This window comes from Chrysemys picta, chromosome 9 (genome assembly GCF_011386835.1).
Source record: "Chrysemys picta bellii isolate R12L10 chromosome 9, ASM1138683v2, whole genome shotgun sequence".
Taxonomy (NCBI): domain Eukaryota; kingdom Metazoa; phylum Chordata; order Testudines; family Emydidae; genus Chrysemys; species Chrysemys picta.
Window position 1 is genome coordinate 60,209,972 of NC_088799.1, and position 21,534 is coordinate 60,231,505.

At 52.3% G+C, this 21,534-nt stretch overlaps 1 protein-coding gene across 12 annotated transcripts in view; it reads left to right on the forward strand.

The window, feature by feature from the left end:
• Nucleotides 1-21,534, forward strand: part of MID2 (midline 2) — a 465,133-nt gene that overhangs the window by 10,462 nt on the left and 433,137 nt on the right. For 2 of the 12 annotated variants that reach the window (XM_065557194.1, XM_065557197.1), the window contains exon 2: nt 7,261-7,334. The exons of the other annotated variants lie outside the window; for them this stretch is intronic. The gene's annotated coding sequence lies outside the window, so the exon portion shown is untranslated. The remainder of the gene's footprint in view (nt 1-7,260; nt 7,335-21,534) is intronic. 12 annotated transcript variants of the gene reach the window in all.

The window sequence follows — 21,534 nt, forward strand, 5'->3', positions numbered from 1 at the left end:
TTGTGGATTGGGACTTTTATATTCACCCATGCAAATTAATGGCAAAACTCGCTCTCTCCTCCAAAACCTCCAAGTAAGTTGGACTCTTAAAAAGTCTGCTGAAGCCACTCTGAGCACACATGCCCCTGAAGTTAGCATGAGTTCTAGGGTTGAGGATAGGACTCAGCATTGGAGAGCAGAGGGGTGAAGCCCAATAGATCATAAAAAGAGGGGGAAGTGTTACTTTCCCCATCTGTGATGCCAGGGTAAAAATTATGGTTATCTGTAGAGTGGTTTGAAATTCTCACCTGAAACAGGCTATACAATTTATTATTATTGCTAGAATTCATGTTGAATAGTGACATTAATCAGTAGAAAGAACAGGAGTACTTGTGGCACCTTAGAGACTAACAAATTTGTTAGTCTCTAAGGTGCCACAAGTACTCCTGTTCTTTTTGCGGATACAGACTAACACTGCTGCTACTCTGAAATTAATCAGTAGGTCTATTTATTTATTTCTTATATTACAGACACAGTAACTAGATCACATTAAGGGTAATGGCCTAGGAAAATTTCATTTAAATCCAGTGTTGAGCTAGTTGAGCAAACCAAAGCAAAAAAACCCAAAAGTCTTAACTTCTGTTAGCAAGCAGAAGTGTTATAATGGCAAGTTTCAGCACCAGTATAATAAATGCAGACTGGGAGAAATGCTGCATGGAAGTAAACATAAAAGATGCTAAAAAGATGCACTCCTCCTGCAGCCTCCTTCAGCAGCAAGTCAGAGATGCCAGGGACTAAATTAGCTTCTGTGTTCTTCAAAGAGACACGGAGCGTATGAAATGTGTGTCATGGATAGGTATCAAAACCACAACCAGATTTACTGGGATTCAACTGGGCTGATTAAAATTAGGCTGTTTAATTATGCTCAAGCACCTGAAACGCAGTGTGCTCTGGAGAGCAGTGGAGCTGCGAGTTAAGCTGTGACATTAGCGCAAACATGAAGCTATTAACCTGCTCTGCTGCGGGAAGGCTCCAGGTGCTAAGACAGGGCTGATGATGTCACTGCCTGATGTGGGTGCTCTGTGGCAAACCCACTTTATTTATTTGCCTCTCCTGGGGGGTTCCCAGCTGTGTCCCCCAGGTGGGAGAGGCACACTTGAGGTCCTCGTGTTGCTACTAAGTTACATTGCATTAGAATGCACGTTAGCTAGCACCGGGCAAGCATGCAGGCTCTGATGGTTCCAAAAGGGTCGGCACTGGCTCTACCCTGCCTCCATTGAGCTGTACCATTGGCTGTTGTAGGAGCAGAGTTAGGCTGACTCTGAGGGCATCTGAAACACCCTCTCTCTGCGTAGAACTGGCCCATTGTGCTTACAGTCCTGTGGCCTGGCCCCGGGTGCACTGCAGTTAACCACAAGGAGCTGAGGCAGTGTTAGGCACCGCAGGGCATTCTAGGGAACGTGTCCGAACTCAGGTAGTTTCCCTGTGAAGACGAGCCCTGATGGGCTGGCATTTGCCTTGCCAGTCACCTGCAGGCCATTCAGAAGGCACCGGATGCTGTTAACCAGCAACTTAACATCCAGCCAGAGGAGGGCGCCATAAACCCCACAGCACAACCAGGTCAGGGTAGTCCAGGGTCAGGAGGAAGCCAGAGGTTGCCCGTGAGCAGGTGACTGGAGAGCACAGCCTGGCAGCTGTCGGTGCACGGAAGGCTGGGCACTAAGCAGTCCAAGAGCCAGGACAGGCAGGGAAGCATCTGGGTGCTTGTCGCTGGCAGGAGGCCAGCAGTAGGGTTACCATATTTCAGCAAGCAAAAAAGAGGACGTGAGGAGCCCCGCCCCCGTCCTGCTCTAGCCCCACCCCTGCCCCTTCCACTCCCTCCCACTTCCCGCCCCCCTCAGAACCCTCAACCCTCCCCCCGCTCCTTGTCCCCTGACTGCCCCCTCCTGGGACCCCTGCTCCTAACTGACCTCCAGAACCCCACCCCCTACCTAAGCCTCCCTCTTCCTTGTCCCCTAACTGCCCCCTCCTAAGACCCCCCACACCCTAACTGCCCCCCAGGACCCTACCCCCTACCTGTACCCTGACTGCCCAAAACCTTATCTACACCCCCCTCAGAAAGCCCCCCCCCGAACTCCCGACTGCTCCCTTCAGAACCTCCCTGCCCCTTCTCCGATTCCCTGGCCCCCTTACCCTGCCGCTGGGGAGCGGGGGAGGAGCTCCAGACTGCAGGAGGCGATCTGCGAATGCAGGGAGGGAGGGAGGGAGTGATCTCTGCTGCAGGGGAAGCAGAGGAGGGGCTCTCTCTGGCTGTCGGAGCCCCATGTAAGTGGCACCATCCGGCCGGCTGCCCTGTTAGCCGCGCGCACTCTGCATGGGGGGGGGGAGTCTGGACATTTACAAATTCCCCCCGATGCTATTTTTAGCTCAAAAAGCCGGACATGTCCGGGGGAATCCGGACGAATGGTAACCCTAGCCAGCAGCATTTCTGGCAACGGGGAAGCCCCAGGGGTGGGGGGTTCCCCTTGTACCCGGTACTGAACTGCCCCTAGGGCTGGGCTAGGGACTGCTGGCTTCTCTCTCATGGTGGGGCTGAGGGTATTTGCACCTGTTATTTCTGCAGCCTAGAAAAGCATCATCTGTTCCCTGCAGTGCGTGAGCATTAACGGGACCCCCGAAAAAGGAGCCTGGTGCTGGGAGCACCTGCTGTGCACTGAGCAGGCTGCAGAGGGGGCCGCTGTGTCACGCAACACCCTGCAGCGGGATGTGGACACCGTGTTTGCTTAGAACATGGGGAGTGGTTTTCTCCTTAAGGGTCTCATGGCTCTTCACAGGGATGGATCAAGGGGTGGGGAGAGACACCTACCACAGGGCCTAAACCTGCTGCTGCTGTGTCCATAAAAAAGACGGGGAGTTGATCAGGGAGGTCCAGGGGCAGTGCCCTGAGGAAGAGCTCAGTCCCCTCCTGTATCCTTTCTGCCACGTGGCAATGGCAGTGACCAGGGCTGTGTTCAGGATTGTGCAGGGACTGGTTAGAATAACCAGAATAAATGGCTCAAGATGACTTGGGGATACAAATACAATTTCTTTAGGGTACAAAACAAACCAGCTAAAACTAGTTAATTAGCGAATGGCTGGTCACCCAACTGGAAACTCCACTCCTTGATAGGTTAAAATGGGGCTAGATGGTTCAGGGGCCTGGAGCTGAGGCTCCTGGATGAAGCCGGCCAGCAGATGCCACTGGATAAATAGAGGCAAGGTGGTTGTAGGGCAGAAATTCTCCTTGTCTGGTGTGTAGGCAATGCCAGTGAGACGTGGCTGGATCTTTGTCATAGGGCTGCCTGCCAGGAGCGCCTTCTGTCAGCTGGCTGTGCGCTGCCTCAGTTTCCCCATTCAGAGTCCCTGAAACAGTCCAATTAGTCTTTCTAAAAAAAAAAAAAAAAAAAAAAATTAAACAAAAGGGAGATATACCTATCTCATAGAGCTGTAAGGGACCCCAAAAGGTCATCAAGTTCAGCCCCCTGCCTTCACTAACAGGACCAAGTACTGATTTTTGTCCCAGATCCCTAAGTGGCCCCCCTTAAGGATTGAACTCACAACCCTGGTTGAGCTAATGCTCAAACCACTGAGCTATCCCTCCCTTCCTTCTGAATGCCAATAGCCTGTGTGGGTTTAATTTATAACAAAAGCACGCACCCACGCCCCCATAACAAGCCCCAACACCGTAGTCCAGTCAAAATATCAAATGCAGCCCTGGCTTCCCAGTCAGCCCTGGCACCCCTCACTATGCCCCAGCTCCTTTCCCCTTCCAACTGGAGTCCTGCCCCACTCTGCAACCCCACAGCCTCTCTGTTGGGAGCATCCCTTGCCCCCTCAGCCCTGTCATGGTTCCTTTGGGTCCAGGAAAGTGGTTAGTCCAGCCCTGGAGATGTCAGTGGATGCGCCCCTGCATTGCTCTCTTCAGCCCTCCCTGGCCCTTGGCTCTGGCTTAGAGCCAGCAGGCAACCCCCACTGCTGCTTTCTTGCCTTCAGTGTTCTCCCAGGAACCAACTTCTGCTGGCTTCCAGGTCTCCCCCCGGTCTCTGACAACTCTCACCTGCCCTTCCTGGCTACGCCCATCTGTTCCGGCTTACTGGGACCCACTTTATAGGCCCCAAGTGCTGCCCTGCCCTTTTAATTGGCCAAGTAGGGAGCACCCATTCTGGCAGGGGAGCTGGATATACTTCATTCACATGGGGCAGCCACCCTGGAACAATCCAGTGCCCACATCGCAGAAAACGTCACTGCGGCTGGCACTGATTGTCCCTCTTGTATGCAGTTTCAACAGAGGCAAAGGGGTGAGCGGGCCCTGGGGAGTGAACTCCAACCCTACCAGGGAGGGACCACAGGAGCAAGAGGGAAGGGAGAGTGGCGTGGGAGAAGCTTGCAGCAGTTTTGGCTGTGCTGCCCCTGCTCTGTGGGTGAAGGGTGAATCTCCAGAGCGCCAGTGCAGCACTGAGGTAACAGAGAAATAATTGTTCCAAAGGCGTCCGCATCCCTCCCCCCAGAGAGCTCGAGGGGAGAGCGTAGGGATCTCCTGCATGATGCAGGGAAAAATCATAACTAATGGAATAAGTATCAGAGGGGTAGCCGTGTTAGTCTGAATCTGTAAAAAGCAACAGAGGGTCCTGTGGCACCTTTGAGACTAACAGAAGTACTGGGAGCATAAGCTTTCGTGGGTAAGAACCTCACTTCTTCAGATGCAAGAATAATAGTTTCCAACATTGTCCCAAAGTGACTTATGGGTAGTATTCTGGCTTGTGCTGCCCCTTGGTGTGTGCTGGAAACCTACCACCAGTGCTGCACATTTGGTGGCCCCTCCAAGATATTGCAACGGCTTTGGACCGGCCCACAATGGAGGTGCATTACAGGGTATGTCTCCACTACAGTTGGCGAACCAGAGCTTGCTCGCTCACAGTAGTTGCAGCAACACAGGTCAGCTGACTATGTTCCTCGGGTTCCGGGTGGGATTGTACTTGGGTGACTACCCTATCCCACTGCCTGTGCTGCTGTGGTTAGCTGGATTGAGGCTAGCTTGGGTGTGCCTACATTGCACCTTCCAGTGGCTGAGTTGACATCTTCTAAGATCTCATGCAGATGGCTGCTGCCCAGGGCCGGCTCTGGCTTTTTTGCCACCCCAGGCAAAAAAGCCTCCGGCTGCCCCCCCCCCAGCGCAGCAGGGGAGGGCGGCCGGAGCCCCGGGGGGAGGGCAGCGAGCCCCGGCTGGGGCTCCGCTCTCCCCGGCTGGGGCTCCGCTCTCCCCGGCGGCCAGAGCTCTGGGGGGAGGGCGGCGAGCCGCAGCCGGGGCTCTGCTCTCCCCGGCGGCAAGCCCCAGCCGGGGCTCCGCTCTCCCCAGCGGCCAGAGCGCCGGGGGGAGGGTGGCGAGCCCCAGCCGGGGCTCCGCTGTCCCCGGCGGCCAGAGCGCTGGGGGGAGGGTGGTGAGCACGCCCGGGGCTCCGCTCTCCCCGGCGGCTAGAGCTGGAGCACCACGCTGCCCCCCTCCAGGTGCCACCCCAAGCACAAGCTTGGTGGGTTGGTGCCTGGAGCCGGCCCTGCTGCTGCCTGACCCAGGCTCCTCACGGTCACTGTCTGGTTCCCAGGCACAAGCCCAAGGCTGCTATGTTTGTGTTAGAAAGCCACTTAGCCTGGATCTTGAACGCTTCAGCTTTGCAAACATTTGTCACTATCTTAGGACTCACTTTCCTCTCTTCCTCATGCCCAATAAAATGCAGTTGCCTGGGGCGGGATGGTGGTTTGAGGACGTGCACCACTGCAAAGTGGTGTGGAACTTTGGGGAGAGGTGGGAACAACTTTGAGAAAATGTCCCCCACCAGAAAGCACAGAGTTAGGGTTACCATTCGTCCGGATTTACCCGGACATGTCCTCCTTTTTGTGCTAAAAATAGCGTCCGGGGGGAATTTGTAAATCACTCAAAATGTCCGGGATTTCCCCCCTCCCCGGCAGAGCAGAGTGAGTGGCTGGGAGGGCTGCAGGAAAGTCACGGGCTGGACTCCGGAGCAGCTGTAGAGGAGCTCCTCCTCCCTCCCTGCATTCTGAGCCGGCAGCTCCTCCTCCCTTGCAGCCCAGTGTCCCGGTCCGGCAGCACTGTGCAGGGCCAGGGACTGGGTTGTGGGTTGTGCTGGGGAGCGCAGCCACGTGTCCGGCTCGCACAGAGCCCAACACCCTGTTCTGAGCAGCAGGGTAAGGGGGCCAGGGGGCAGGAGAAGGGGCAGGGAGGTTCTGGAGGGGGCAGTCAAGAAACAGGGGGGGGGGTCGGGAGTTCAGGGGGGGCTTTTTGGGGGGAGTGGAGAAAGTTTTGGGCAGTCAGGGTACAGGTAGGGGGTAGGGTCCTGGGGGGCAGTTGGGGGGGGTCTTAGGAGGGGGCAGTTAGGGGACAAGGAACAGGGAGTCTTAGGTAGGGGGTGGGGTTCTGGAGGGCAGTTAGGCGCAGGGGTCCCAGGAGGGGGCAGTCAGGGGACAAGGAGCGGGGGGGGGTGGGGGGCTGGGAGTTCTGGGGGGGGAGCTGTCAGGGGGCAGGAGTGGGGAGAGGGAGCAGAGGGGTTTAGATGGGTTGGGAGTTCTGGGGGGGGGCTGTCAGGGGGTGGGGAGTGGTTGGATGGGGCGTGGGAGTCCCAGGGCTCTGTCTGGGGGTGGGGGTGTGGATAAGGGTTGGGGCAGTCAGGGGACAAGAGGCAGGGAGGCTTAGATAGGGGGTGGAGTCCTGGGGGGCAGTTAGGGGCAGGGGTCCCAGGAGGGGGCAGTCAGGGGACAAGGAACGGGGGGAGGGTTGGGGGTTCTGGGGGGGCGGGAAGTGGGAGGGGCAGGGGCGGGGCTAGGGCGGGGCTCCTCCCGTCCTCTTTTTTGCTTGCTGAAATATGGTAACCCTACACAGAGTGTTAGCGAAATGATGGCCTTACGAACTGGCTTTTGTTGCTGAAGTTTCTGATGCAGCCCAGGGTGACAGCAGGATGGTTAAGATGCTGTGGCAGAAGAAATCCAGAAACTGCGAGTTGTTACTGAGATTTATTGGCACAGTCTGCATAAAAGCATTTTATTTATCTGAAAGCATCTGACACATACTTAAACCTGGCACTTTAAAGTTTCTGGAATTCTTCCGGCATAACATTCCCTGGAGTATCATTCACACACGTTGTCTCTCTCCTAAACTTTATATGTAAACACTGAAAGCTCATTTATGGAACGTGCACGCTGTAAAGTAACTTCTCTGTTTCCCTGTTTTAGCCCTGGCGCTTTGTGTCCCATCTTCCTATGCCCTTGCAAGTTGAATCCAGAGTCTGACATACTGAAAACCCCAGGTACCTTTCCCCGGAGCTGAAATGTTTATCCAGGGATTTGAGTGCTGCAGCATGAGAATCTGGGCCCTCTGGTGCTCTATGCTGACACACAATCTGCAATTCACTCTCCATCTTGTAAGATCCTGTCTGTTAGGGGCATTCTGGAAATGGAGCCAGAAACAATTCAGTTTATTTAGCAAATTGTCCCTGATTTCTCCCAGTCTGTGCTTTACATTATGGATGGGGAGTGAGTGCTCCAAGACATTGTTTTAGCTCCCCTTAAAAATGCCTTTGTCTGCTCCAGAAATGTGCTCTGGCTTTACTTGGAGGATTTCCCTGGCTGCTGATGGTTCTGTCTTGCTCCCGGGTGCTGGAAGCTTTTGCACATGCATTATTAGAAAGGGATGGTCTGGGACTGTGTGTGTAGGACCCAGCTCTGCCCCTCTCTGTGCCCCACTCTAACTACTGCACTGCTCCTTTGCTTGCAGTGTTGCTGTTCCAGCACGGTTCGTGATTAGCACCGCAGCTCTTAACTATGCCAGTAGCCAGGCCTTGCTCGGGTTGTCTCCTGAGCCCATAGTTCTCTAGCTTTGCATCCCAAACTTGCTTCCCCTCCTCCCTTTCTCCTCAGGACTGTGGCCATTTCTTCAAGAGAACATATGCAACGAGCTTTCTGATTCTGCTCCCGCAAACACCTCTCCTCTCCTCCAGCCAGACACCCACTCCTGGATCCCCAAATGTTTCTTATTAGCTCCTAAGCCCTGACTCCACTCACTTTTGACTTCTCTGGGCCACGCGCTCACATAGACCCCAAGTCCCATTCCTTCACCCCACCTGGCTCTCCAGCTGCTGCCTCCTCCCCTTTGCCTTTCAGCTCCTGACTTTCTGCTGATGCCCTGATCTCCTCTTCTCTGCAATCCTCGCCTCCCCTGAAAATATCCTCCCAGGGCCGCCTCCTGCTTAGGTCCATGGGCTCTCTTCCTGCCTACCGTGGGGCTGCCTCCCTTGATCTCTCCCTGCTCCTGTGCTCTAAGTCTTGGCTATTCCTTGGATCTCCTCTTCCGTCTTCCCCTCTCTGTTGGCTTCTCTGGGTTCTGTCTTCAGTCTCCTCCTTTCCAGTGCGTCCTTGTCCGCTTTCAGGGCCTCTTCAGTTGCCAAGCCCAGTCTCCCTCTCCTCTCCTGTGCAGACTCAAAAACCTCCGACGCATGCTGAGCTCAAACTTCTTCAACATCCTCCAAGCCTCTCTTGTCCTCCCATCACCCAGTGCACAGTCTCAGTGTCCTGTCTCCTTTAGGGTGATCTGATGTCCCAATTTTATAGGTACAGTCCCGATATTTGGGACTTTGTCTTATATAGGTGCCTATTTACACACACATACACACACACACACCCCGCCCCATCCCCTGTCCCGATTTTTCAGACGTGCTGTCTGGTTATCCTAGTCTCCTTCCATCCACTGTCTGTGCCGTGTGCTGTCGCTCTCCTGCACCACCACCCACCCTGATCCCCACCCGTCCCAAATGGCTTGACCACCTCTCACCTCCACTAAAGCAAACGGCTCCTCCTGGCCACCCTGCTCCTCACCTCATCTCCCACCCCTCCCCCATCCCATCCCAAATGCTGCTGCTCAAATCACCTTCCTCTGATGGCTCTGCACCTCCCTTCAGAGCCATCCAGCAGCTCCCAGCTTCTGACCCTCAGTGCCGGGCATGGCTCTGCCCTGGCACATGTCTCTGCTCTCCCTTCTCACTCCTTTTTGATCTGCACAGCCAGCAGAGCTTGCTGCTCCCTTTGTGTCCTCTGCTCACCCTCAGTTGTGTAAGGCTGCCCTGTCCCCATCCTCACAGCACACTCCTTTGTGCGGGCCTTTCAGCAAGGATCTCCGGGAACGTCAGAAACGGTCTCAAATTCATACTGGCCCAGCTGTGTCTGCAGCATTTTAAGCTCCAGGAGGTAGGTCCTGTGTCCCTTCTTCTGTTCTCACAGCACGATGCACCCTGCCGCCCCTTGGCCAGAGAGCGCACTCATCGCTTTCACTTCCTGGGGCTCATGCGCTAGCGTCAGGCGGCAATGTCTATGCTGTATTTAACGTCCACCGTTACAAATGGGTTGAAATGAAATTTGAAAACCTTAATGAAAAGAGCCTGTATTAGTGTGAGGGGCAACCGAACCTGATGTGTGGATCCCTACCGGTGTCACCTTTATTGCTCTACGTCTTGGCGTTTGACATGTTCTCTCATTTCCAGAAGGACATAATAGCGCATCCTCCTTTAATTCCTGTTATCCCCCCGTGACTCCTCAAGTCATTTAATCAGCACTTCATCTAATGAATAATTATCAATCAACATTATCCTTTCGGACGTTAGGAGGTGATTATAAATAGTCTGTTTAGCTAGGTGATTAGAAGTGAGGTAATGTTCATTTCAGCAATCTGTATGCTCCTATCAGTTGTGTTTTTGCAGCTTCCCAAAGCGAATATAAGGGGTAATGTACACCCAGCCTCTGGAATACCATTGTGGGGCTATGGTGATGTGGCAAACCTTGGGAGAAAAGTCAGAATGGTTTGTTAATGTCACCAAACCACACAGATTTATGCTTGTCTTGGGAGCATGTTATTCATTGCATGTGTGCAAACAAATTCTTTGTTTTGATGCTTCCTGTTTATCTCATTCATTCTTTCTGCCTCTTCTTTCTCACCTCATCCCCCCATCTTCTCTCTGTAGAGGGAGTCTGATCTAGTGCTGAGACCAGGGTACTAGGAGTCAGTAGACCTGGTTCTGGTTCTGTTTCTGTCTGTGCCCAGCAGTGTGTGGCCATGGGCACATCTCTTAATTTTTTGTTGCTCAGTGTTCCCATGACCTACCCAGCTGCCTATAAGGCCCCGTCACTGTAGCATGTGAACTAGCCCACAGAGGGTTTTTGAGGCTCTATCAGTAATATCTGTGAAGTACTTTGAGATCCTCAGATGAAAGGCATTATGTAAATATTATGCCCCATGCCACCGAGGGTCTTTGCCTCCCTTCCCAATCTCTCCCCCGAGCACAGCCAAGCCAGTGATGCGGTGGCCGTGATGGGAGATCTAAAGTGTATTCTGGATGTTGGGAGACTGAATTGATTTAAACTCCTGCCCTTTCACACATATTTCATTAAGCCCTTTGCTGCTGGCGGGTTCTCATGTAGTCGTGTGATCTGAGAAAAGTGCCCCCAGCTCCCGATAGTGTCCTCAGGATTAATGTATGTGTATTACAGTTGAGCAGTTGTATACTGTGCCATTGCACACATGGTGCTTTCTGTAGAGAATAAAGGCACAGTTGCTCTCAAGGGGAGAATATGCCTGTGGATATAATGCTCTTTTTCTCGCGAGCCTGTTCCAAGCTCTGTGATTATTCCACTGATCTGCTGCTGCTCCGTGCAACATACTCAAAATGCAAGATACAAAGCATTTATTTTTCTTTCTACTCATTAAAGGAAAACCCCAGTGTAATATACCAGGCATTATCCCACAATACATCTCATCACGGAGATGGCCAATCACTGAGAGCCATCCCTTCCACTCCTGTTGGGTCACAGGGAAAGCTGTGCTGTGTGTAGGTAAATTAACATTGTAGTTAACTGCCTCATGTCTGGAATTGCACCTAAGGAAGGTTGTGCTGCTGCTGGATGAAGAGAGAAGCTGTAGCCTGTGTCTGCTGACAAAACTATTCCAGGCCAGACCTTAAAATAAAATTGCTCCTAGTTGTGGCAACTGGTAAAGATAGCCTGACCCATAGGGCAAGGAATGTAAGTACTCGAGAATGGCAAAATCTAACAAACTGCTGTATGTGTAGAACAGAGGTCGGCAACCTTTCAGAAGTGGTGTGCCAAGTCTTCATTTATTCACTCCAATTTAAGGTTTCGCGTGCCGGTAATACATTTTAACATTTTTAGAAGGTCTCTTTTTATAAGTCTATAATATATAACTAAACTATTGTTATATGTAAAGTAAATAAGATTTTTAAAAAGTTTAAGTAGCTTCATTTAAAATTAAATTAAAATGCAGAGCCATAAAAAGGGTGTGGATAGGGGTTGGAGCGGTCAGAGGGCGGGGAACAGGGGTCCTTGGGGGGGGGGCAGTGTGAGTGCCACTGAAAATCAGCTCATGTGCCGCCTTCGGCACACATGCCATAGGTTGCCTACCCCTGGTGTAGAAGTATAAGCGGAGAGAAAAATGGTATGTGGTTGAATTATCTGGCATGTGATCATGTAATTAAAGACTGTCTTGTAATGCCAAGGGGACAGAGTTAGGGGTTGTGTTGGGTTTTTCACACCCCAATTGATGCCAATGAAATCTAGCCTTCTTTATTTGTGCTTGTGTTCCCTAGTGGTTAGACCTCAGGGCTGAGTGTCAGGATTCCATGCTTGTAGTGGTTCTCATTCATTCGGTATTACCATAGCATCCAAAAGCCAGAGCTGTGTGTGAAGCAAACCAAGTGCTGTAGAAGAGACCAGGGCCGGCTTTAGCAGGTGCGGGGCCCCACATGGGATGTGAATTGTCTCGCGCCTCCCCCCCTCCCCGCCCCGACTCCGCCCCCTCCCTGCCCCATTGGATCCTCCCCAAATCCCCTCCCTGGCCCCGCCTCTTCCCCAAGCACGCCGCATTCCTCCTCCTTCCCCCTCCCTCCCAGGCTTGCGCTGATCAGCTGTATGGCAGCGCAAGCGCTAGAGGGAGGGGGGAGAAGCAGGACGTGGCTTTTTTTTTTTTTTTCCCGCTCCACCGGCAGCCCCGGATGTTGTGGGGCCCTCTTACGCGTGGGACCCCATTCCGGGGAATCGGCCGAATCGGCTTAAAGCCGGCCCTGGAAGAGACAGTATCTGCCTTTGAGAGCTAGTGGTCTGAAAAGGGACAGAGATGAGAGCCTGGGGACAGAAGATCTGGTCAAATAAACACAGTGATAATTGGTGCAGTTGTGGTATTTACCTGCTTTGTTGTTGTTGTTTTGAAATTGGAGGCAGAGGGGAGTGAGGGCCAGTGACCCCTCACTGCCCATCTGTCTGGGTTTTGCCTTGGCTCTGTACTGATGTTCTGTGTGGCTTTGGGGAAGTCATTTAACCTCTTTATCCAGCTATAAAAAGGGTATAACGCTTGCCTGCCTGCCTTGCCAGGGTGTTCTGAGATGCCAGCACTTGTTTTCTCTGCTAGCGCCCAGTTGTAAAATTCACACTGTCGTGTCTTAACTTGGATCATAAGCTCCTTTGGGCAGGGATATTGTCTTGTACCTGCATGTAAAATGCCATCAGGATCAGTGCAGAACATAGAATCCTAGAATATCAGGGTTGGAAGAGACCTCAGGAGGTCATCTAGTCCAACCCCTGCTCAAGCAGGACCAATCCCCAACTAAATCATCCTAGCCAGGGTGTTGTCAACCTGACCTTAAAAACCTCTAAGGAAGGAGATTCCACCACCTCCCTAGGTAACCCATTCCAGTGCTTCACCACCCTCCTAGTATAAAAGTTTTTCCTAATATCCAACCTAAACCTCCCCCATTGCAACTTGAGACCATTACTCCTTGTTCTATCATCTGGTACCACTGAGAACAGTCTAGATCAGAGGTGGGCAAACTACGGCCCGCGGGCCACATCCGGCTCACAGGACCCTCCTGCCCGTCCCCTGAGCTCCTGGCCCAGGAGGCTAACCCCCGGCCCCTCCCCTGCTGTTTCCCCTCCTCTGCAGCCTTAGCTCACTGCGCTGCCGGCGCAATGCTCTGGGCGGTGGGGCTGTGAGCTCCTGCCGGCAGCGCAGCTGCAGAGTCACAGCCTGACCCGGTGCTCTGTGATACGTGATGGTGTGGCTGGCTCCACCTGGGTGGCACAGCTGCCTGTCCTTGTGCTCTGGGTGGCGCTGTAAGGGGGCAGGGAGCAAGGAGGGTTGGATTGAATGCAGGGGAGTTCGGGGTGGTGGTCAGGTGCGGGGGTGTGGATAGGGGTTGGAGTGGTCAGAGGGCGGGGAACAGGGGTCCTTGGGGGGGCAGTCAGAAAGGAGGGGGGGTTGGATGGGGCAGTGGGGGGCAGTCAGGGGCAGGGGTTCGGGGGCAGTCAGGGAGAAGGGGGGGTCGGATAGGAGGCGGGGGCCGGGCCACACCTGGCTGTTTGGGGAGGCACAGCCTCCCCTAACTGGCCCTGCATACAATTTCAGAAACCCGATGTGGCCCTCAGGCCAAAAAGTTTGCCCACCGCTGGTCTAGATCCATCCTCTTTGGAACCTCCTTTAAGGTAGTTGAAAGCAGCTATCAAATCCCCCCTCATTCTTCTCTTTTGCAGAGTAAATAATCTCAGTTCCCTCAACCTTTCCTCATTAAGGGTCTGGGGCACATGACTTATCATTTTTGTTACCCTCCGCTGGACTCTTTCCAATTTTTCCACATCCTTCTTGTAGTGTGGGGCCCAAAACTGGACACTGTACTCCAGATGAGGCCTCACCAGTGCTGAATAGAGAGGAATGATCACGTCCCTCGATCTGCTGGCAATACTCCTACTTATAAAGCCCAAAATGCCGTTAGCCTTCTTGGCAGCAAGGGCACACTGTTAACTCATATCCAGCTTCTTGTCCACTGTAACCCCTAGGTCCTTTTCTGCAGAACTACTGCGTAGCCACTCGGTCCCTACTCTGTAGCAGTGCATGGGATTCTTCCATCCTAAGTGCAGGACTCTGCACTTGTCCTTGTTGAACCTCATCAGATTTCTTTGGCACAATCCTCTAATTTGTCTAGGTCCCTCTGTATCCTATCCCTACTCTCCAGCGTGCTGAGGGTGCAATCCCCACCATCCTCCAGATCATTAATGAAGAAATTGAACAAAACTGGCCCCAGGACCGACCCTTGGGGCACTCCGCTTGATACCGGCTGCCAACTAGGCATGGAGCCATTGATCGCTATCCGTTGAGCCCGATGATCTAGCCAGCTTTCTATCCACCTTATAGTTCATTCATCCAGCCCATACTTTTTTAACTTGCTGGCAAGAATACTGTGGGAGACCGTAACAAAAACTTTCCTAAAGTCAAGGAATAACACGTCCACTGCTTTCCCCTCGTCCACAGAGCCAGTTATCTCATCATAGAAGGCAATTAGGTTAGTCAGGCATGACTTCCCCTTGGTGAATCCATGCTGACTGTTCCTGATCACTTTCCTCTCCTCTTAAGTGCTTCAAAATTGATTCCTTGAGGACCTGCTCCATGATTTTTCCAGGGACTGAGGTGAGGCTGACTGGCTTGTAGTTCCCCGGAAACTCCTTCTTCCCTTTTTTATAGATGAGCACTACATTAATCTTTTTTCAGTCATTTGGGACCTCCCCCGATCGCCATGAGTTTTCAAAGATAATGGTCAATGGCTCTGTAATCGCATCCGCCAATTCCTTTAGCACCCTTGGATGCAGTGCATCCGGCCCCATGGACTTGTGCTTATCCAGCTTTTCTAAATAGTCCTGAACCACTTCTTTCTTCACAGAGGACCGATCACCTCCTCCCCATACTGTGCTGCCTAGTGCAGTAGTCTGGGAGCTGACCTTGTTCATGAAGACAGGCAAAAAAAGCGTTGAGTACATTAGCTTTTTCCACATCCTCTGTCACTAGATTGCCACTCCCCATTCAGTAAGAGGCCCACACTTTCCCTGACCACCTTCTTCCAACATGATTCTGAGGAATTCATTAGCTAGTGTTTGTAGAAGTTACTTGAAATACTGTGATGCTGGACACTATAGATAGGGTGACCAGATCAGCGCTATAAAATATCGGGACGCAAGGGGGAGGGGCGAGCAAAAAAAGAGGGGGGGTGGAGCAAAAAAAAAAAAAGTTTCAAAGGGGCCGGGGGCATTAGCAGGCCCTGGCCGAGCGTGCTGCCCTCCTTGCGGAGCCTCCCGGCCCTCCACGGGCATATGCGGTGTGCGGTGGGTCCGGGCGGGGGCAGCGCAGAGCGAGCAGGGGCCAGGTGGGCGGCGTGGGGGCGTGGGCCGAATCCCCGCTGCTGCTGGGGACCCCCGCGCCTCTCCCTCCCGCTCGCGGCTGCGGCGCCTTCCTAGCGGGACGCGCCTCCCGCCGCCCCAGCCACATGCGGTGCGCGTCCCCCATGCCTAGTCTCCCTCCGGCCGGGAAGGAGCCGCTGGACGCACGCCGCATGTGCCCGGGGCAGGCCGGGGGGCGCGTCCCGCCGGGAAGGAGCCGCAGCCGCAAGCGGGAGGGAGAGGCGCGGGGCTCCCCGGCAGCAGCAGGGATTCGGCCCACGCCCCCGTGCTGCCCACCTGGCCCCTGCCTGCTCCGTGCTGCCCCCGCCCGGACCCACCGCGCTGCCCCACGGGCTGCAGGGCTGAAGCAGCCTCCAGGCTGCGCTCCCGGCCCTGGTGTGCAGCAGCCCGGGCAGGAGCCCTCTGGCGTGCCGGGGGGCTCAGAGCTGAGCCCCCCGTTTTCCCTCCCTTGCCAGTCCCCCTTTGCCCTCCCGGTGCCTGGGTGCCGGAGCTGACTCACCAGCTCCAGGATCCAGGCACCGCCACCACCCCTTCCCTCCAGGCTTGCTCCGCCATGCAGCTGCAAGCCTGGGAGGGAGGAGGAATGCTGCGTGGTTGGGGAAGAGGCGGGGCCAGGGCAGGGATTTGGGGAGGGAGCCAATGGGGAAAAGAGGGGGTGGAGCCGGGGCGGGTGGGGCGTGAGCACCAGAGCGGAGGGCAAAATTTCTTGTTCGTCCAGTGTCCCGACCAAACATTGGTCGGGACGCGGGACAAAGAAGCAAATATCGGGACAGTCCCGATAAAATCGGGACGTCTGGTCACCCTAACTATAGATGTGAAAGAATATTATTATTGCTCTAGAATATCATCCAGGAGACATCCTATCATCCTGTGGCCTGGGAATGTCTCCACTCATTTTACCTGTGTGCACCATTCAGGTCTGACAGTATCTGAAATGTTTCTTCATTGGCGCATTGTTAATGCAGATTTGCAAATGAAAGACTTTCTGATACAGCAATATGTATCTTCCCTACTGCTTAGTGTTATCTGATGGCTGGTAATGAAAGACTCTCTGTCCTGGTTTTTCTATGTCCCAGAGGTGGGCTATACCAGCTCTCTCTTTCCTGCCTGTGGGACTGTGGGTTTAAATTTCAGCCTAAGCATTAACAGTTCCTTGCAATTAGCTTTTCTTTTTGTACCTCCTGTTGTAGCTTTGTCAGGGTTGCTGACATTGGATGCCCCATTTAGCAGGTATGTTGGTGTTTCAGCATCTTCCCCTTGTGTCGGCTGCTTGCAGCTTAGAAAGTTCAAGAGGGTCTTTCTAAAAGTGAAGCTGTAGCTCAAGTGATGGAGCCTGCACTGTTGGAGCTGTAGAAAGCAGGGCTCTCTCTGCAGGTCTCTGCACTGTAGGAGTGTGGCTTATTACTGAGAGGTGATAGGTTTCAGAGTAGCAGCCGTGTTAGTCTGTATCCGCAAAAAGAACAGGAGTACTTGTGGCACCTTAGAGACTAACAAATTTATTAGAGCATAAGCTTTCGTGGACTACAGCCCACTTCTTCAGATGCATATAGAGTGGAATAAATATTGAGGAGATATATATACACACATACAGAGAGCATGAACAGGTGGGAGTTGTAAGTTGGTAAGACAACTCCCACCCGCTCACGCTCTCTGCATGTGTGCATACACATCTCCCCAATATCCACTCCACTCCACATGCATCCGAAGAAGTGGGCCGCAGTCCACGAAAGCCCACGCTCTAATAAATTTGTTAGTCCCTACGGTGCCACAAGCACTCCTGTTCTTTTTAATCTAAGGTAGTTTTTTTGTTTCCATGCTTTTGGGGTTGTGTGTTGAGTACATTGTGTGTGTGTGTGTAGCCATCTTCCCTGTTTAGGAAATAAACACAAAATTTTGTTGTGGGGGAAGAGGATCCTTGATCTATACCTTGAAGTACAGCTACTGCTAGAGAAGTTTCCATCTATCAGCAGCTGCACTTCTCTGAAACAATAAACCTTCTCTGTTATCGGATAAAATCTGACTGAAAGGTGTAACTGCTGTCAAAGTTTTTATGCGTACACTAGAGAAGATTTCAGAGTAGCAGCCCTGTTAGTCTGTATCCGCAAAAAGAACAGGAGCATTCGTGGCACCCTAGAGACCAACAAATCCATCAGAGCACAAGCTCTCGTGGACCACAGCCCACCTCCTCGGATGCATACAGAGTGGAACAAACACTGAGGACACACACACACACACACACACACACACACACACACACAGCATAAACAGGTGGGAGTTGTCTCACCAACTCTGAGAGGCCAATTAAGTAAGAGAAAAAAAACTTTTGAAGTGATAATCAAGATAGCCCAGTACAGACAGTTTGATAAGAAGTGTGAGAATACTTACAAGGGGAGATAGATTCAATGTTTGTAAGATTCAATGTTTGTAATGGCCATTACAAACATTGAATCTATCTCCCCTTGTATTCTCACACTCACACTAACAAATTTATTGGAGCGTGGGCTTTCGTGGACTGCAGCCCACTTCTTCGGATGCATGTGGAGTGGATATTGGGGAGATGTGTATGCACACATGCAGAGAGCGTGAGCGGGTGGGAGTTGTCTTACCAACTTACAACTCCCACCTGTTCATGCTCTTTGTATGTGTGTGTATATATATCTCCTCAATATTTATTCCACTCTATATGCATCCAAAGAAGTGGGCTGTAGTCCACGAAAGTTTATGCTCTAATAAATTTGTTAGTCTCTAAGGTGCCACAAGTACTGCTGTTCTTTTTGAGAGGTGATAGTTGAGGTTGCATTACAAGGATGATATTGTTCCCTATTCTCATGCTGTTGCATTTTCAGGGTTATTGCAACATTTTTCTTTATTTACGTTTATTTAAAAAATGGAACGGACTACACCACGCTTAGCACAAAGCGATATCCCAGAGTCTGATTATTTATCACACCCACATACTGAGTGTTGTCTTAGATTGGATGGCAAGCTCTTTGGGGCAACTCTCTCTCAATATGTGTTTGTACAGCACCTAGCGCAGTCAGACCCCTGTCCTGACTGAGGGCTTCAAGTGCTACAGCAGTGCAAATCAATAATAATCTCAGTGACACCTGGATTATGGTTTGGAAATGTTGATCAAATTGAATGGGGAGCGGGGGGGGGCAAAAAACCTAACTGGCTTCAAGACTGAGCGTGATAAGTTTATGGAGGGGATGGTGTGATAGGATGGCCTACAGTGGATGTGGCCCATCGGCAACTACTAGTCGCAAAAATCCCCAATGGCTGGAGACGGGACACTAGATGAGGAGGGCTCTGAATTACTATGGAGAATTCTTTCCCAGGTATCTGTCTGGTGGGTCTTGCCTACATGCTCAGGGTCTAATTGATTGCCAAATTTAGGGTCGGGAAGGAATTTCCCCTGGGTTAGATTGGCAGAGAGACCCTGGAGGGTTTTCGCTTTCATCTGCAGCATGGGGCATGGGTCACTTGCAGGTTTAAACTAGTGTAAATGGTGGATTCTCTGTAACTTGAAGTCTTTGATCATGATTTGAGGACGTCAAACTCTGCCAGTGGTTGGGGTCTGTTACAGGAGTGGGTGAGTGAGGTTCTGTGGCCTGCAATGTGCAGGAGGTCAGACTGGATCGGGGCGGGCCAACTTTTTGGCCTGAGGGCCGCATTGGGTTTCGTAAATTGTATGGAGGGCCGGTTAGGGGAGGGGGTCGTGGTCCGGCCCCCACCTTCTATCTCTCCCCCCCCCCCTCGGGACTCCTGCCCCATCCAACACCCCCTGTTCCCTGACGGCCCCTCTGGGACCCCTGCCCCATCCACACACACCCCGCTCCCTGTCCCCTGACTGTCCCTGGGCCACCGCCACCCCATCCAACCCCTCCTCTCATTCCTGACAACCTCCCCGGGACCCCTACCCCATCCAAACATCCCTTCTCTCCCTGTCCCCTGACTGCCCCCGGAACCCCTGCCCCCATTCAACCCCCTGTTTCCCCCCCAACCACCATCCACACCCCCACCCCCTGCCCTCTATCCAACCCCCCCCCCGCTCCCTGTCCCCTTACCATGCTGCCTGTAGCACCGGTGGCTGGCTGCGCGGCCAGCTGGAGCTGGGCTACGTTGCTGCCATCGCCACCATGCAGCACAGAGACCAGGTCAGGCCGGCTCTGCAGCTGCACTGCCCCAGGAGCTCATAGCCCTGCTGCCCAGAGCATTGCGCCTGCGGCGGAGCGAGTGAGTGAGCTGAGGCTGCGGGGGAGGGGGAGGGACAGCAGGGGAGGGACCGGGGGCGAGCCTCCAGGGCCAGGAGCTCGGGGGCCGGGCAGGATGGTCCCATAGGCCAGATGTGGTCTGTGGGCCGTAGTTTGCCCACCCCTGGACTAGATGATCACAGTGGTCCCTTCTGGCCTTAAAGTCTGAGAGCTTTTTGAGATTAAGGGTAACATTTTGAAAGCATTGGAAAGTCCCATTTTCAAAAGTGACTGAGGCGTTTAGGAGCCTAAATCTCACAGTAAGTCAGTGGGGTCAATGAGTTGCTTTTGAGAATTTTACCTCACAAGATGTTAAAATGGTCTTTTTTGAACATGCTTGTAGAACATCTACCTCATCCGTACACTGGGATAACAGCACTGCCCTGCCCTACAGGGATATGAGGAGAAATACAGTAAACACTGGGAAGTGCTTTGAGATCTACTGATAAAATATCTACTGATACATAAACGGTTGTTACAAGGAGGAGAGAGAGAAATTGTTCTTAATCACAGAAGATAGGACAAGAAGCCATGGGCTTAAATTGCAGCAAGGAGGTTTAGGTTGGGCATTAGGAAAACCTTCCTAACTGTCAGGGTGGTAAGCACTGGAATAAATTGCATAGGGAGGTTGCTGAATATCCCTCATTGGAGGTTTTTAAGAGCAGGTTAGACAAACGTGTAAGGGATGGTTTAAATCAGGGGTTCTCAAACTTCATTGTACCGTGACCCCCTTCTGACAACAAAAATTACTACACGACCCCAGGAGGGGGGACAGAAGCCTAAGTCTGCCTGAGCCCCACTGCCCCAGGCGTGGGGGCCAAAGCTGAAGCCCCACTCAGGGCCGGCTCTAGTGTTTTTGCTGCCCCAAGCAGGGAGAAAAAAAAAACAAAAAACAATCCCACGATCGCGATCGGCGGCAATTCGGCAGCAGCTCTAGCACCGCTTCATTCTATGGCGGCAATTCGGCGGGAGGTCCTTTGCTCCCAGAGGGAGTGATGGCCCCGCCGCCGAACTGTTGGACGTGCTGCCCCCCTCTTCGTTGGCCCCCCAGGCACCTGCTTGCTATGCTAAGGACTTCAGCCCCCGGGCAGGGGGCCTGTAACCTAAATCCCACCGCCGAGGGCTGAAGCCCTCAGGCTTGGGGCAGTGGGGTTGGTCCCCAGCAAGTATAAACCAGCCCTGGTGACCCCATTAAAGGGGGATCGCAAGCCATTGTTTGTGAATCACTGGTCTAGATAATACTTATTCCTGCCATGAGTGCAGGGGACTGGACTAGATGACTTCTTGATGTCCCTTCCAGTCTGACAATTCTATGATAAAGAGTGCTATATAAGACCTAGTTAATACTTATTATTATAATTTAGGTGACCTGTATATTGTCAGGGCTGTGCAAAAAAAGGGAGGACTCAGTTGGGAGTCTTAACTTTGGCAATGCTCCTCTTCTTCAATCTAATTTATAAGTTTGAGGACCCATCTGACCCACTCACGTGCACAAAAGGGAAATTTGATAATGATCAATAACTTCATTTAAAAAAAACAGACCATTACAATCACTTCCTGATCATGTTGTACTTACCCATTCCCTCACTTCCAAAGCCCAGGCATTTGAAAGCAGAGCGATGACTAGATCATAAATCTCATACTGCCCACAAAATAGCAAACACAGCCTTATAGTTGGGTGTACAAAATTTTAACAAATTTATTTGAGCATAAGCTTTCGTGGGCTACAGCCCACTTCTTCGGATGCATAGAATGGAACATATATTGAGGAGATATATATATACACATACAGCGAGCATGAAAAGGTGGGAGTTGTCTTACCAACTCTGAGAGGCCAATTAAGTAAGAGAAAAAAAACTTTTGAAGTGATAATCAAGATAGCCCAGTACAGACAGTTTGATAAGAAGTGTGAGAATACTTACATGGGGAGATAGATTCAATGTTTGTAATGGCTCAGCCATTCCCAGTCTCTATT